Below are 15,483 nucleotides of genomic sequence, written 5' to 3'. Positions count from 1 at the left end.
GGTATCATTCGACCAGTTTCATAGTCTTTATCACCCAGACCCGTTCTTTGAAAACTAGAGGTTCTGGGTGTCCGAGACTACCAGGTTCCGCCGACCACGAATCGAATTATTAATATAAATTATAACTACGTTCAAAATATCAAATACTCATATTTTAAAAATGCTTTAAAACATTCAAAATAACGTATTACAACGAATTTGTAAATATATCTATAATATAGTGAATTATATAACAACCAAGATTTCGTTTCGTTTATTATAACCCCAGGAATAAATTTGAGGTAATCATCAAATATGGCGGGAAACGAAGCAGTAGAAGAAATTGTAAATAGTAATAATAATAACGAAGAAAAAGTTGTAGAAGAAAGTCAGGTTCAGGGATCCGATGTCCAGGAACAGTCCGGCGGGGACAGGTTGGTCCGGTTACCAATTACTAGAATAAAACATATAATTAAAACAGACCCTGACGTCAGTTTAGCAAGTTCTGAAGCGGTGGTAGCGCTCACAAAAGCTGCGGTAATAATAATATTTATATTTATTATAGATCCATATTAAGGGTCGTCTGCCTAACCCCGTGGGTTTTCTCCTCACACTACTAAAGATCCCTAAAATGACAAGCAAATTACGGAAATAAAATTGTCCCGAAATGACCTACATGCAGTCTGTATGGAGTGCACATTAAACCACAAAATAACCGTAATATTATGGAAGTGGATAAACAACTGGATTCAGTTCCTTACGAAAATTTACTACGAAACCGGATATCGTCTCTGATTGGCCAATTTCATCACGTGGTTATTCTATCGCGATAGGTTCGGTTCCCAACATTTCTCCAGTACAGGTTAGGGTTAGGCTAACCCTAACCCTAGGAACGTTAATTCCTCACTTTCTTGCATTTTCTAATGTCCGCGTATCTCTTCGCCAATATGTCATTTTATTCTTAAATTCAAATTGTTTCATCGCTTCTAAAAGTGAATTTTGAGTCGTAAATTCAGCACCAACAAGGATGCCTGTAGAGGCCGCCATTTTGGAAAAGACCGCTAATAATCACGTGATAAATTGGCCAATCAGAGACGATATTTAGTTTCGTAGTAAATTTTCGTCAGGAACCGAATCCAGTCGTTTATCCACTTCCTAATATTATTATGTCTTATGATAATGATGATCATATGCCACAAAACAATCAAATACTTTGAAATAGGGTTAAATTAACATCGTCTTACTCTTACATTTTCCTTGCAGTGTTCTAGATAAGATAAGATGTGTACCGTATATTGCGTCAATCAATAGGTACATTTAGACAATACAATTATCTGAGAATACCTGACAACTCATCCAAATATAACAACTCATCCCAAGTTAGAAGACAATTCATCCCAAGATATCAGCTATACTGAAACTCATACATAAAGACAAGGATATAATGTCATATTCTGACGAATTTCTATCAGACATTGATATGGAAACAATCAGCACGACTGGCGCCAACATTTTCAGTCATATGTATGGTTCAAAGAAGGAATTGAAATGTGTGGGCTATGATACATGTAAGTATACGGAGCCCCCAAAACTTAAAACAACTTAAAATTTAAAACAACAATATCAATTTTATTAAAACAACAATATCAATTTTATTAACATAACACAAATCTTTTTATAACAAAATCAGAATGGTCTGAGTGGTCTTCAAAGAAAGCAATTGTATTAAAACAAATATAACTGGCACTTATATTTGTTGGGATGAGTCGTCGTATATCTCGGCCCATGTTTTAAAGTTGGGATGAGTTGTCTTTGGGATGAGTTGTCTGTATACCGCTTACATACAGTATACCACTACCAGGTAAATACATTGATAGAATACAGGTTACAAACAGTAATAAATCTAATGAGTCAGCTCCCACCATGAGACAGCAGCCTTTGCTCAGAACATGACATTTCCTTCTACAAATACAATTCATTGAATTCCAACTATGAATGCTTCTTTTAATTTTATGTGCAAGTCAACGAGTAGGCCAACACTGTTGTACTAAACTTGTAGATTACATCAGTTTTCTTTCCCATCCGACAGAAGCTTTTTTCCTTGTCAGTCCCTCCATCCTGCACCACTGAAAAAGGAGATAAGAAAAAGAATCCTCAGGATAGTTCTTGGTCAACACTGGGATCCATACTTCACATTCATAAGCATAAAGGGATTCTGTCTTATTTAATTTTTAGAAATTGATCAAGAAATGGGTGTAGTTATGTCTTTGAAAGAGAGAAAGAGGGAGAGAAATGGGGGTTTAATGTCCACTCGACACAAACTAGGTCATTTCGGGACTAACACATGTTTCAATTTTTATTCCTATAATTCGCTTGCGCGTGTAGGGGTCTTGAGCAGTGGGAGGAAACCGGACAGGCGACCCTACTCCTTGTCACGTACAACCGGGGAATCGAAACCCCGCCAGTTGACTCAATGACAGACCGCATGATACAGTGCAGCGCGCGCGTGCTAACCATTTCGCCATCCAACCCCCCTATGTCTTTGAAACCATCCAGCTGCAAATATTAGTATAACCCAAGATCATTTTTGTGGGGAAAAGAATGACAAAATCTGATTCAAATAACAAACACTGTCCAAATTAAAAAAACATGGTAGATGTTTTTGTGAAAATTAAACAACCACCTGGAAAGTGAGTGAACATACATTGAGAATATTTTAAACATTTTTTTCATGGTCTTCATGAAACACTCAAGTGAATAATCTTTATAGACCCAAAGGCAAATGATAAGTAAAATTTGTTAAAGATACATTGTGGGAGATTAGATAAAGAGCTGGCAGTTCTCACTATAATAGTTAAAAACTAGATAATGTAAAGGGGATTTGCTGAAATTTTCAGTCAAAATGATCATCTCTGAACCGAGAATTTAGCGATTCAATTTTGGGCCTAGCTTTGATCATCATTACTAAAGTCGGTACGTTAAAAAACATAATCTTGATTATCCATTATTTGATTTAATCATCAATGCGCGTTGAGCAGCAGATCAGATCCTAATCCAGTAAATATCGCTAGCTAGCGATGACATCGAGAGTTGTTTATGGTCTGGATAAGTTAATTAATGTCTAATTAATAGTTTATATAACATTTCAGGCCTAAAGACAGACCCGAAATTGGCTCTTGCATAATGTATGTTTAATTGATCATCATAATGTCTGCATTAAAGAGAGATTTCAATCAAAATAATTAAAACAAAGAAATGTTGAACAACGTAATAAAATATGTTTTTATTTGTAGGAGTTGTTTATTCAGATGGTGGCCAAAGATGCTGTTGAAAAAACCTTAAATAATAAAAGAAAAACACTACAGAGAAAAGATTTAGGTGAGTAAGAGAGAGGGAACGAGAGAGAGAGAAATGGGGTTTAACGTCCACTCGACACAAACTAGGTCATTTCGGGACTAAGACATGTTCAATTTATTATTTCTATAATTCGCTTGCACGTATGTCTTTAGCAGTGGGGGGAAACCAGAGGACCCGGAGAAAACCCACGAGGTTGGACAGGCGATCCTACTCCTTGTCACGTACAACCAGGGATTCGAGAGGGTCTGACAAGGAAAGCTGTCTAGTCGTTCGGATGAGACGAAAACCCGAGGTCCCGTGTACACATTGGTATGCAATTGGAATTCGATATGGCGTATGCCCGTCTTCGTTAGCCCAGGTTAGGAGCAGAACAGTAGGACGTTAAACCCCATTTCATTTCATTTATTTGCAAAAACAGGAGCCACGGTGCCTATATGTGGGTAGGACGCTGGCTCACAATTCCAAGATGGCTGTGTGATGACATCATACGTATTTGCTGGTCAGTTGTACCTGAACTGTAAAATAGACCAATTTTTGCCATGCAAAATGACACCAGACGGATTGTGTCCGACAAAGCTTGAAAGTTTGCTTGACAGTGTCTGTGCCATGAGTTGCTGTCTTGCCTTCTAGTGATTTTAACTATTGAGTAAAGTAAATTCTGGATCCGCTGTGGCTCAGTGGGTGAGATGCTGGCTTGCTAACCAGGAGGTCTCATGTTCGCTCACAACATTGGCCGATAAAGTTCCTCAGGGTTTTCTGTCACAGGTTTCCCTAGTTAATGGGGAAGGATGGTTTACTGTAATTTTTCTTTCTTTCTAGATATTGTTTTAGAAACGAGGGACAGTTATACATTTTTAGAAGGTAAGTTTTTATAATACACCCACATTTTCATGTTGACGTATCTGGTTGTCACCCCTGTCCTGACATTCAAATTTAGTTTGTGGACACTCTACCGGTCACAATTTTTATCTAATTTTGACGAATCTTGAAATATAGGTTCTTTACGATATTGGTAGGAATTTTCTATTAAATTTTTTAATTAGAGACTAAAGGGGGACAACTCCAATTTTTCTGAAGATTAAAGGGAGATAATCAGATTAGGCCTATAATTTATTTGCTATTATTTTAATGTAATTCTACAAACCTATTAAAGGTCAGCAGAAAGTGGACTAGTCAGATTTTGATACAAAACTACTTCTTAAATATTTACTTCCCATTCAACATTATCAAAGATGGTGAATCAGTGTGTATCCAATCTATTTCAGGTCAAATTTTTGTGATATTTTGACTTATTTTTCAAAGGGATAAATATTTTCTGCATTTGCATCAGTATTAGAGAAATATTATGATATGTTGGATGGGAAGTTGATTTATTATAGATTTAATATGCGAATCGAACACCAAAATGTGAAGAAAAGGCCTTTTCACTTATGAGTCATTTGTAAATGATTGCTGAAAGATTTTACATGGGTTATGTAGTGCAGTTGCCACCAATATTTCATTGAGTGACCTAATACACACCTCCAGTCGTTGTTTGTATATTAGAGGAGAGCCGAAACAAGCTCCCATTAATGAACAAATTGAAAAAATCGCTCCCCATAAAAGCTCTCCCAGTTTCAGTAAGAACAATGATTTAGAAATTAAGGAAAGTGATCTGATATTAAGGAGAGTGTTTAGTTGTGCGTATGGGAAATGGTTCTGAAGATCAATAACTGCATGTTAGGGGGTCATTCCTGGATTCATAAATGATAATAAACCCCCATGACTTTGTAAAGGAGAGCGATTTCAGTTTTAATGAGAGGGAAAAAAACCTCCCCTTGATCGACATTCAGATGAGCAGCAGGCGCTCGAGAGCGATCACTCGCCTTAAAAAACAATGACTGCACCCCCCCCCCCCCCCAAAAAAAAAAAAAAATACATACAAATGTATAAGGTAAAGTTGTGGCTCTGCAAAAGTTATTAACTGGTTTATCTAGACACATAGTGATTGCTAGTCAAAAAGTTTGTATCCAACTCTACTTGACAACTTCCTGTAACAGAAACGGTCCACAGGCTGTGTTTTGTTTTTGTTTAAGATGTTTTCTTCAAACTTTGTGGAATTGTTTGGCCAATCATTAGTAGAAAACCTAAATTTTTCTTGTGTATTTATAGCCATTCACTTGAATGTCACTCTTTAAAAACTGCTGGTGGATGTATATTTATTGCCTGACAATTAATGCCAATATTTGTAGTTGAAGATTGTAACATTTGTGAATTAACTGTATTTTTTGTTTCTACTTCAGGTGCATTAGACACGTAATAAAAATTGAAGAAAAGTTCATTTTAATTCCTGAGGACAAGAAAGGTTGTTTCACGTACCGATTTGTTAAATATTTTTTAAATCTTCCAAGACTTTCTCCAAACACAGACAGATGATCTATCTTTATTGCGTGCATGTTTTTCGCGACCAAAATGTCCGTTAATGCAAATGTAATGGGACCATTTCCATGTAACCGGTGAAAAAGTGTTCTTGGAGAACAGGCTTTATTTCTATCTGTTGAATGTAGTTTCTAGACAAAGAAGAAATGATTCAAAAGGAACATATGGTCATTCCTCGATCAATATTGTTGCATTCGCTTCATTTGATCAGCATTTTAGAGGAAAAATATTCAAAAGAGAGAATACCATTTGTAAAATTAACATTTGGTTGACATTTCAGAGGAAAAAATTCTGCATATGGTTCAAGACAGAATTCCAGCATTGGTAAAAAATTACCATTGTATGCCATATTCGAATAACCATAAAAGCTCTGTCTCATAACATAAATCGTTATTATTACTGAACTATAAAAATGGATGCTCTTTTAGATACAGATTTGATCAAAAATGCAAATTTGCCCTTCATTTACCTTCAATAGTCGATATCTTATTGCAAGCAAACCATAAAGTAGAAAAGAATATAAACAACATTTCAATGAACTGTTCCATAGGATAATAGGTGGAATTCAATGAACCTTTGACAAAGAGAATTCTTTTGCCCAAGCATTGCACACATGGTCATAGAAATTAAATAAATGTATGTTAGTCTCGAAATAACCAAAGTATTGTGTTCACAGCCACATGAAAATTTCATATATTGTCATTGCCCCTTATGACGGGCGGATGCGGTCACAATGGGCCATTTATATGACTTACTAATTCCATTTATATGACTTACTAATTCCATTTATAAAGCTTTATAATTAATTACTTACTTAGGCACGTGTGGACGCTGGAACCCATCGAAATGGGTGACTGAATTGAATATTATTTTCATAGTTTGATAAATAATTATGAAACTACGTAATTATTTATCAAGTCTTATAAGTCAAATCCCTCGTTACATATAGCGGTGTTTTACCTTTCATGGCGGCTATTGTAAACATAAAATGACGAGAATAAGTTTTATGTATGTTTTAGTTATCCTAGCATCAACTTACTTTGCTAAGGTCACCGCTCCCCCTCCACCCACCGACCGGGGTAGTTCTTTTCACAATTTCTTGCGAGTTTGCCGAAATATCGTGTCGGATGCACTGACATGACATGACTGATACACGTCGGACAAATCCTTCATCATCATCATCATCATTCATCATTCATCATCATCATCACCATCATCACTACCACCATTGGCACCATGATCAGACTGTGTTTCCATGTCCGCAGGTTCTAGTCAATCTAGAGATGCGTACAGAGTTTTTTGCGACAAAATTGCCGTCGGCTTCGTCATCAAAATCTCCGTAATCCGAATCATTAGGCCCTATCAGCCACAATTTCTTGTAAGACTTCCTCTAACGTCATTCGGTTAGCCATTTTGACGTAAATTCGTATAATAATATCCGTTTTTGATTGCAATTTGTAGTTTTGTTTTTATTTTGATCGCTTTGCTATAAATAGCGAAAATGTAAACAGGAAGTAGGAGAAGATAACTGTGTTTTTTATAATTTTCGGACTTGGAGCATTAGGTGAAAAAATGAAGGTTTCGTATGAGAGGGTGTACAACGTGCCGTGCGGCACGCGTGGGCCACGAGGGAAGTTTTCTGAAGACAACATACCCTCATCCTGACCATGGTCATCTTCTGCAGGAAGATTAGTGCGTCCGAATTCCATTTAAGGAAAAAATTTACGAATAAAATGATGTAGGCCCTATGACACCGACGCACACAACTCGAAAACCGCGGACGGGAGTGAGAGGGGCTTGCCATTCAGTAAGACGACCTGTGATTGGCTGGCCGAAGCATCCTCGGGAATTTCCGGGCAGATGTACGAACTTTCCCGAATATTTAGTTCGTTAGATAATTCATTTATAAGACTTAGAAAAAAGATTTATATAGCTACCATATTATTTACAAGACTTCATAAATCATTTATCAAGCTATGAAAATAATATTCAATTCAGTCATACGCTTCGAGGGGTTTCAGCGTTCGCACGTGCCTAAGTAAGTAATTAATTATAAAGCTTTATAAATGGAATTAGTAAGTCATATAAATGGCCCATTGTGACCGCATCCGCCCGTCATAGCCCCTAGTCCGTCATCCACAATTTCTTGTGAACATTCTACAGACTACATTTACCATCCAATCTCTTAAAATTTACAAATATTGTTTACATAAGTGATACGAAGATGCAAACGTTATCATTCGATCTGTATGAAATTTATTTATGCATTATTTAAATTAGAAAAACGAAGAATTCTATTGAATTTCACCAACAATATCATACCGTCTAAATATTTTACCATGTGACATTCTCAGATGACTTAGCTACTTTAGTTTAAAGCTGTAAAACTGGTATATGAATACTAAATATTATACACATTGTAATTACAATTCATTGTTTTTAATAAAAACAATTTAAATCGTTTTCTTCTTTTTCTTAGACAAAACTTTTCAGGATCTCTTGATAGGATATGGGATTAGGTAACAAGACATTTTGGAAATTGGTCTCTGAATGGGGCTAGGGAACAGTCTAGATATCCTATTCAAAATCAGAGTTCCTAAATGGAAGTACATGTAGTGCTGGGTATTGCCACTGCATGTGTGTCATTCAAAAGGAGCCCCATGATTCTAGTCTGGCCCAGGGCCCGCTGTGTTTAAGCTGGGCTTTGCCTTTTGATTCAACGCTGCTTAATGATTAGTAGGACTGCACTACACACAAAACAAAACCGAATTTAACTCAACTACAGTATTACATCACTCCTTTATCTTTTTCATCAGTGTCATGAAATTGATATTTTAAACCGAATGTACAGGGGGGCCCGGAGCAATTGTCTATTCGGCCCTGGTTCTAACTGAATGTGACTCGTTGTCTATCTTCGTCTCTTAGTTCCAGCAGTAAGTGAGAGTCTGTCACGTGTTCTGGGTGATGGATTACAGCTAGTCTGTTGACTATTCTCTAACTCTTGTTTTAACCTACATATTTCACCCTCATATTCTTCCTTCATATGTTGTAACTTCTGAAATTATAATATATAGTTCTAACATAACTAGACCTCTATGATCTGTGTCAAAAATAAAATTGTCAATTTATTTAAAGTCTGGACAGCAGTGCTATAGTCTACTATTTATTATGATTTGGGGAGCCACGCTGGCTAAGTGAGTAAGACGCAGGGGTGCTAGTCTGGAGTTTGCTTTCAGTGTTGGCCGATAAAGTTCATCGGAATTTTCCAGCATGGTTTCCGCTTGTCAGTGATGCAGGATGGAGGGCATGACAAGGACAGTTGTCTAGTCATTTGGACAGGAACATAAAATGAGGTCCCGTGTACATACACATTGGCATGCACAGTAAAGATCCCTTGGCAGTTGGAATTCGATATAAGAATAGGCCGTAGCGCCGCTGCCCGGGTAAAATTTCCCTCATAGCACACTGTAGGGTGTATGCATGTCTTCATTAGCTCGGTCGGAGCAAAACAGTAGGATGTTAAACCCCATTTCATTAAACTTATTAATGTACTACCAATGGTATCTTGGTTTTCCAGTATGTTCTTCTTGCCAGTCACTCCATCCTGTACCAATGACAAGTGGATAGCTGGCTGGGAAATCTTGTCAGAATGGATTTGATGGTGATTTGTTCCTTCAAAATTTTACGTCATTGTGTGTAGCTGTGTTGACACAGTATGTCGACAAAAAACTGAAATGAATAAACAAACAATCCTCCACTTTCTATAAGGTGTAGGGTCACAAGCATTATGATATAGCATAAAAAAATTACAATATTTACCTTTCTAAAAATCTCTTGATTACCCGAGTTGGACTGATTCTGTTGATTCTGTAATTTCTGTCTGTGGATCTTCGCAAGTTGATTTTCATACTGAAATACAACATAATATACATTACTGGACAAACTAAAATACCAAGTGGTTGCGGGGGGTGGGTGTTGACTTGACAATCTGTTTCATAGCGGTAATGCAATAGCCTTCTTTTAACTCTGTAGAAAATGACTAACCTTATTGTTCATGCACATTATAAGTCTACGTTTGACGTCACATCATATGGCTTAGATAACAAGTGCATATTGGACGTAGTAACAAAAACTGGTTCAAGCAGAATTGGTGTCTTATACTCATTTTTCGCCTTTGCATACTATTTTATGTACCCAATTACACTAAATAGAAAATTATTTTTATAACCTATCTAGCTGAAATTTATTTTTGTTGTCTACTCTTTTAAAAGGGAAAAACGATTTTCATTTTCTGTAATAACATCCAGAGTTATTTCCCTTTGTTAAGCAATCTGTTAGCAATTATTATTCCATTTGTGTGAAAAAATCATTCCATCCAAAAATGAAATGGGTTTAACGTCCTACTGTTTTGCTCCAAACAGGGCTAATGAAGATGGGCATACGCCATACAGTGTGCTATGAGGGAAATTTTGCCCGGACAGCGGCACTACGTCTTACTCTTATATCAAATTCCAACTGTCAAGGGATCTTTTACGTGCATGCCAATGTGTACATGGGACCTCGGTTTTTCGTCTCATTCGAATGACTAGACAGCTGTCCTTTGCATCACTGACAAGGGGGATCCACGCCGGAAAATCTAGGTGAACTTTCTCGTCCAATGCAGGGATTGAACACCCGACCTCCAGGCTAGCGAGCCAGAATCTTACCCACTTAGCCACCGTGACCCCCACATTCCATCCAAACGACTAGAAACTGATTCTGGTCCACTGCAAAGCGACACTACACTGAAAAATTCTGAGACAGTACCCCGGTTCTTCTGATAAAAGAAAAAGTTTACCTCCATAGATAAATGAGTAAGTTCAGCTTCTTTTGAGGCTTGAAGTTGGTTATTCTTGTCTTGAAGTTCCTGAATTTCTTTTTCATATTTATTTATTTCTTCTTTAGTACTCGTCTCTTTCTGGTGAGCTACAAAATTAAAATACTGGTAAATAATACAGCTACTAACCTGAAAAGTCTCTGCATAATAGGGTACATTTAACTTCCACTGGGGGGTTGGGTGGCTGAATGGTAAGCACATGTGCGTGGATCAGAAGGTCCGTCATTGAGTGGCGTGGTTTCGATTCCCCGTTTGTACGTGTCAAAGAGTAGGATCGCCTGTCCAGCCTGGTAGGTTTTCTCTTGGTCCTCTGGTTCCCTCCCACTGCTAAAGACCCCCTACGCGCAAGCAAAATATTGAAATAAAATTGAACCATATGTTAGTCCTGAAATGACCTAGGTTGTGTCGAATGGATGTTAAACCACATTTCGCTCTCTCTCTTTAATAATTACATCAAATATAATGCCTTGAGAGAGAGAGAGAGAGAGAAATGGGGTTTAACGTCCACTCGACACAAACTAGGTCATTTCGGGACTAACATATGGTTTAATTTTATTTCAATAATTCGCTTGCGCGTAGGGGTCTTTAGCAGTGGGAGGAAACCGGAGAAAACCCACGAGGTATAATGCCTTGAAGACCTGTTTCAAACAGTAGGAATTTGATGAAGAGTGGGCACAAATATCACTGTCCCACCCATATTTCCCTCATACCACACTGTCCCATCTTCATTAGGCTTTTTGGTGCTGAATAGCAGGTTGTTAAACCAATCATTTCAAATTTTTACCTTCCAAATTAAACAAATCTTTTAGAGACCTGACCTCTTCTTGATGTATTTTTTCTTGTTTGATTATTCCTTCATGTGTTTCTTCTTCAAATTCTGATTTCTCCTATTAACAATAGAGGAAAAATTCACATATCACAGATGACAATATTTGGTCATTTGAGCCCAATTTTGCTATCCTGAATTGCTGGATCAGAATTTCCAAACTTGTGTTAATTGTTATCAGGTATTGTAGAAAACTGATAATGAAAGACAAACTGCAGTACACTCTCCTTTACCCTTCATTTATCTCGAAAACTCGCCGGCGTGAAATCGGATCCTAAGCTTTGCCCCCAGCATGTTCCTGAAGCAACGACTGCGAGTTTCACAACATCTGGCCGTTGCTTGTTTACTTCACAATTCCCGAACTTATAGCTATGTTATCTACAGACACGTGAGCAGCAGCGTCCAATCAGAGGTTGCGACCTCCACGGAAAGCTGAATGTACCTTAAACTTTGCAACTCGATTATCACAGGTAGACATTTTAGCTTGAAAGCGCGAGACTTTGTATTCGCGCCAATCGAGGAATCTGATAGGCTCACAAGTTGGGCTTGTATCCAATCAAAATTAGTGCCGCAATATGCAGGGTATTACGTGAAAGCCTTGATAAGATGTACGTAGTTAAAGCGAGATCAAGCCTTCTATTGAAGATGTGACCCCAGTGGCTATTGATTGGCAGGATTTGTGAGAATGAAATGCTGCCAATTTCTCGACAAAGTGTAAACTTATCTCTGAGAGAGAGAGAGAGAGAGAGAGAAATGGAGTTTAAGTCCACTTGACACAAACTAGGTCATTTCGGGACTAACATATGGTTTAATTTTATTTCAATAATTCGCTTGCGCGTAGGGGTCTTTAGCAGTGGGAGGAAACCGGAGATTGAGATTGACTGCAGTGGTGACTACAGCATGAGCTGGGGCACTTCTGGATCCATCTTGTCGTGGAACAGTCAAAATGTTTAAGTTGGTGAGTTGGGGTGGTCTTATACTTGTGCTTTAATGCTGCCATGATATATCATTGTATTGATGTATCGCTATTCACATTCCCACGATTCGCTTATAAGGTCTGTCATCGATTCTAGTGTTGTGGTAATTCCTATCAGGGTGGTTTGCCTAACCTCTTTGGTTTTCTCTGGAATCCTTCCTCTGGGGTAGCCACGGTGGCTAAGTGGGTAAGATGCTGGCTCGCTAGCCTGGAGATCGCTTGTTCGATCCCTGCATTGGCCGAGAAAGTTCATCCAGGTTTTCGGGTGTGGCTTCCTCTTGTCAGTGGTGCAGGACTGAGGGCTTGACAAAGACAGCTGTCTGTCATACGAATGGGTCAAAAACCGAGGTCCGGTGTAAACATTGACTGGGTATTACATGTATGTTGGCTATATGTTGAACACTAAAGTTTCTTAATGAAATTTAAGTGAACCTAAATACCTTTTTCAGATTTTCTACTTGACATTGAAGCTTGGTAACATTTTCTTTCAATCTTTCATTTTCCTCTGTAATTATATTGAAATAAAAATCACAATTATTATCTCTTCACAATAACTTGTAAATCTCTAAGATGCAGATCATCATTTGAATTTTTTTTTGACAATTCCAAATTTTTCACAGATATCCACGCTAAAATCTACTTAAATTGAGCAATTAATTAAGACAACAAAACCAAAATATCATCAATAATCTCCTGTCTTGGATTAAATTTGATTAAAGAGAGAGAGAGAGTGAGAGGAGGGGAGTAATTTCCACTTGACACAGACTAGGTCATTTTAGGACTAACATATGGTTCATTTTTATTTTATTAAATCGCTTGGGCGTACATGTCTTTTGCAGTGGGAAAAACCCAGAGAAAACGTCCACAAGGTTGGACTCGCAGGAAGCCCTACTTCTTGTCACGTACAATCGGAGAATCAAAATCATGCCACTTGAATCAATGACAGACCTTATGATGAAACGCGTTAATATTTTGGCCACCCAACAGAGAAAATAAACCATTTCTGGATTGGTATTCCATTCATATAATCAACTTTGCACTCACCATCTAGATTATTGATTCTCTGTAACAGTGGCTGAGAATTCTTTACACTTTCAAGAAAATCTTCTGTTTCTGAAATTATATAACATTTTAAATCATAAAATGTAACATAACATATTTTAGATTTGTCTGTGACTAATGGACATCATCTTTTTGAGTTACTGCAGTTCAATGACTAATGGCTTCACTTGTGTGAAGAGTTCTGAAGCTAATTGTTATAAAGATTGTTCTATGACTAATGGCAATGGATGGACCGCCAGCTGTGATTTGTTATAAGATAATTATAACTATAGGGGTGAGGGGGTTGCTGAGTGGTTTGCGCGTGCACATTTTATCATAAGGTCTGTCACTGAGTCAACTGGCATGGTTTCAATTCCCCTGTTGGACGTGACAAGGAGTAGGGTGGCCTGTCCAACCTCGTAGGTTTTCTCCCACTGCTATAGATCCTTACATACAAGCCAATTATTGAAAAAAAATTGAACCATGTGTTAGTCCCGAAATGACCTAGTTTGTGTCAAGTGGACGTTAAACCCCATTTCTCTCTATATATATAAGATTGTTCTTTGACTAACGGAGCACCTTTACTGTGGTTGTAGACTATAACTGTGACTTATGGATCACCTCTCCTGCAATTGTTCTATGACTAATGGGTGGCTAAGTGGGTAAGATGCTGGCTCGCTAGCCTGGAGGTCGGGTGGTCGATCCCTGCATTGGCCGAGAAAGTTCATCCTGATTTTCCGGCGTGGTTCCCCCTTGTCAGTGATGCAGGACGGAGGGCCTGACAAGGACAGCTGTCTAGTCCTTCGGATGATACGAAAAACTGAGGTCCCGTGTATATATTGGAATGCACGTAAAAGATCCCGTGGCAGTTGGAATTCGATATAAGAGTAGGCGATAGTGCCGCTGCCGGGCAAAATTTCCCTCATAGCACACTGTATGGCGTATGCCCGTCTTCATTATAAGAATTTTCACTGTCGATCAGTCAAAAGAAATGAGGGCGTGAGCTGATACATCAATAATAGTCCTCACCATTTAGGATACCCGTACTGCTATTGGATTGATGTTTCTTTTCTTTCTCATGAACCATAACTTCCATCTTGTCTTGTAAAGTTTTAAAAGCATTCACTAGCTTCTGGTGTTCCTAAAGAAAAAAAAATGTGAAATTGCATGAAGCCAAATCTTAAGTTGGGATTTTTGATCCCCAAAATCAAATTCAAATAGCCTATATTCATTTCTTAAAAACGTATGGACGGTGATACTGTGACAATGGCAAATAGTTTATTAAAGGGACAATAACACTCTTGCTGGCTTGAAAGCTCCAGAAAATAAATAATATCTCTATCTAAGTACTAGATGTTTAAGTGTCCTACCTGTTGTGTAAATTATCCATTACATCCTATTTTACTTGTCCAGAGGGTTCGAAAATATTTTTAAATCGAAGTTTCATTTGAAAAGGTTTACGTTAGACGTTTCAAACCATTATGTTGAATTTTTCTAAAATTTTAAATAAGGTGTGTTAAGGTGAAATTTGTATCATCAATTAATTGAAATATTCTAAAATAGTACAATTTGATGACCAGAATAAAGATTGGGACATATTATTCAGTTACAACAAGAGTGGTATTGAGCCTTTAAAATGCCCGAATTACTGAACTTGGACAATCCAATCGATGGCAATATTTAGAAGACTAAATTAAGTGCCGTGTGCTGCCGACATGTATATAGGCCTACTATTAATTAGCCTAACAAGTTGCAAGAGGCCAAATTTGACTGTTGACTGTTGTAGGCCTACACGGTGCACGCACAGATTAACATTAAATTTTTGGAAATAACTAACATTATTCCAACTATCAATGGTTTCTATGAGCAAGTCTGGATTTTCACATTTAGCTACAACTCTGGATAATCCAATATCCTTTTTAACATCATTCTCGTTGGCTGTTCCTTCTTTTATAAAATTTGGGTCCATTTTTTTTTCTGAACTTTTTACTTTCTGAAAACAACGTCGTC

The 15,483-nt window shown here is 37.6% G+C and overlaps 2 long non-coding RNA genes across 2 annotated transcripts; one reads left to right on the top strand and one right to left on the bottom strand.

The window, feature by feature from the left end:
- Positions 1–274: 274 nt before the first annotated feature.
- Positions 275–5,631, top strand: LOC126819568 (uncharacterized). Its single transcript, XR_007679665.2, has 4 exons — positions 275–413; positions 3,273–3,357; positions 4,156–4,197; positions 5,619–5,631. It is a non-coding gene; the product is annotated as an uncharacterized LOC126819568 (long non-coding RNA).
- A 2,970-nt stretch (positions 5,632–8,601) lies between these two features.
- LOC126819571 (uncharacterized) lies at positions 8,602–15,479 on the bottom strand. The gene is made up of 8 exons (XR_007679668.2): positions 15,311–15,479; positions 14,503–14,614; positions 13,477–13,545; positions 12,873–12,937; positions 11,415–11,517; positions 10,592–10,719; positions 9,574–9,663; positions 8,602–8,809 (listed from the first exon to the last, which is right to left on the bottom strand). It is a non-coding gene; the product is annotated as an uncharacterized LOC126819571 (long non-coding RNA).
- Positions 15,480–15,483: the final 4 nt, after the last annotated feature.

Source organism: Patella vulgata, chromosome 4 (genome assembly GCF_932274485.2).
Source record: "Patella vulgata chromosome 4, xgPatVulg1.2, whole genome shotgun sequence".
Taxonomy (NCBI): Eukaryota; Metazoa; Mollusca; class Gastropoda; family Patellidae; genus Patella; species Patella vulgata.
The sequence above is the reverse complement of the archived record's forward strand: the minus strand, read 5'-3'. Positions and strand labels throughout refer to the sequence as shown.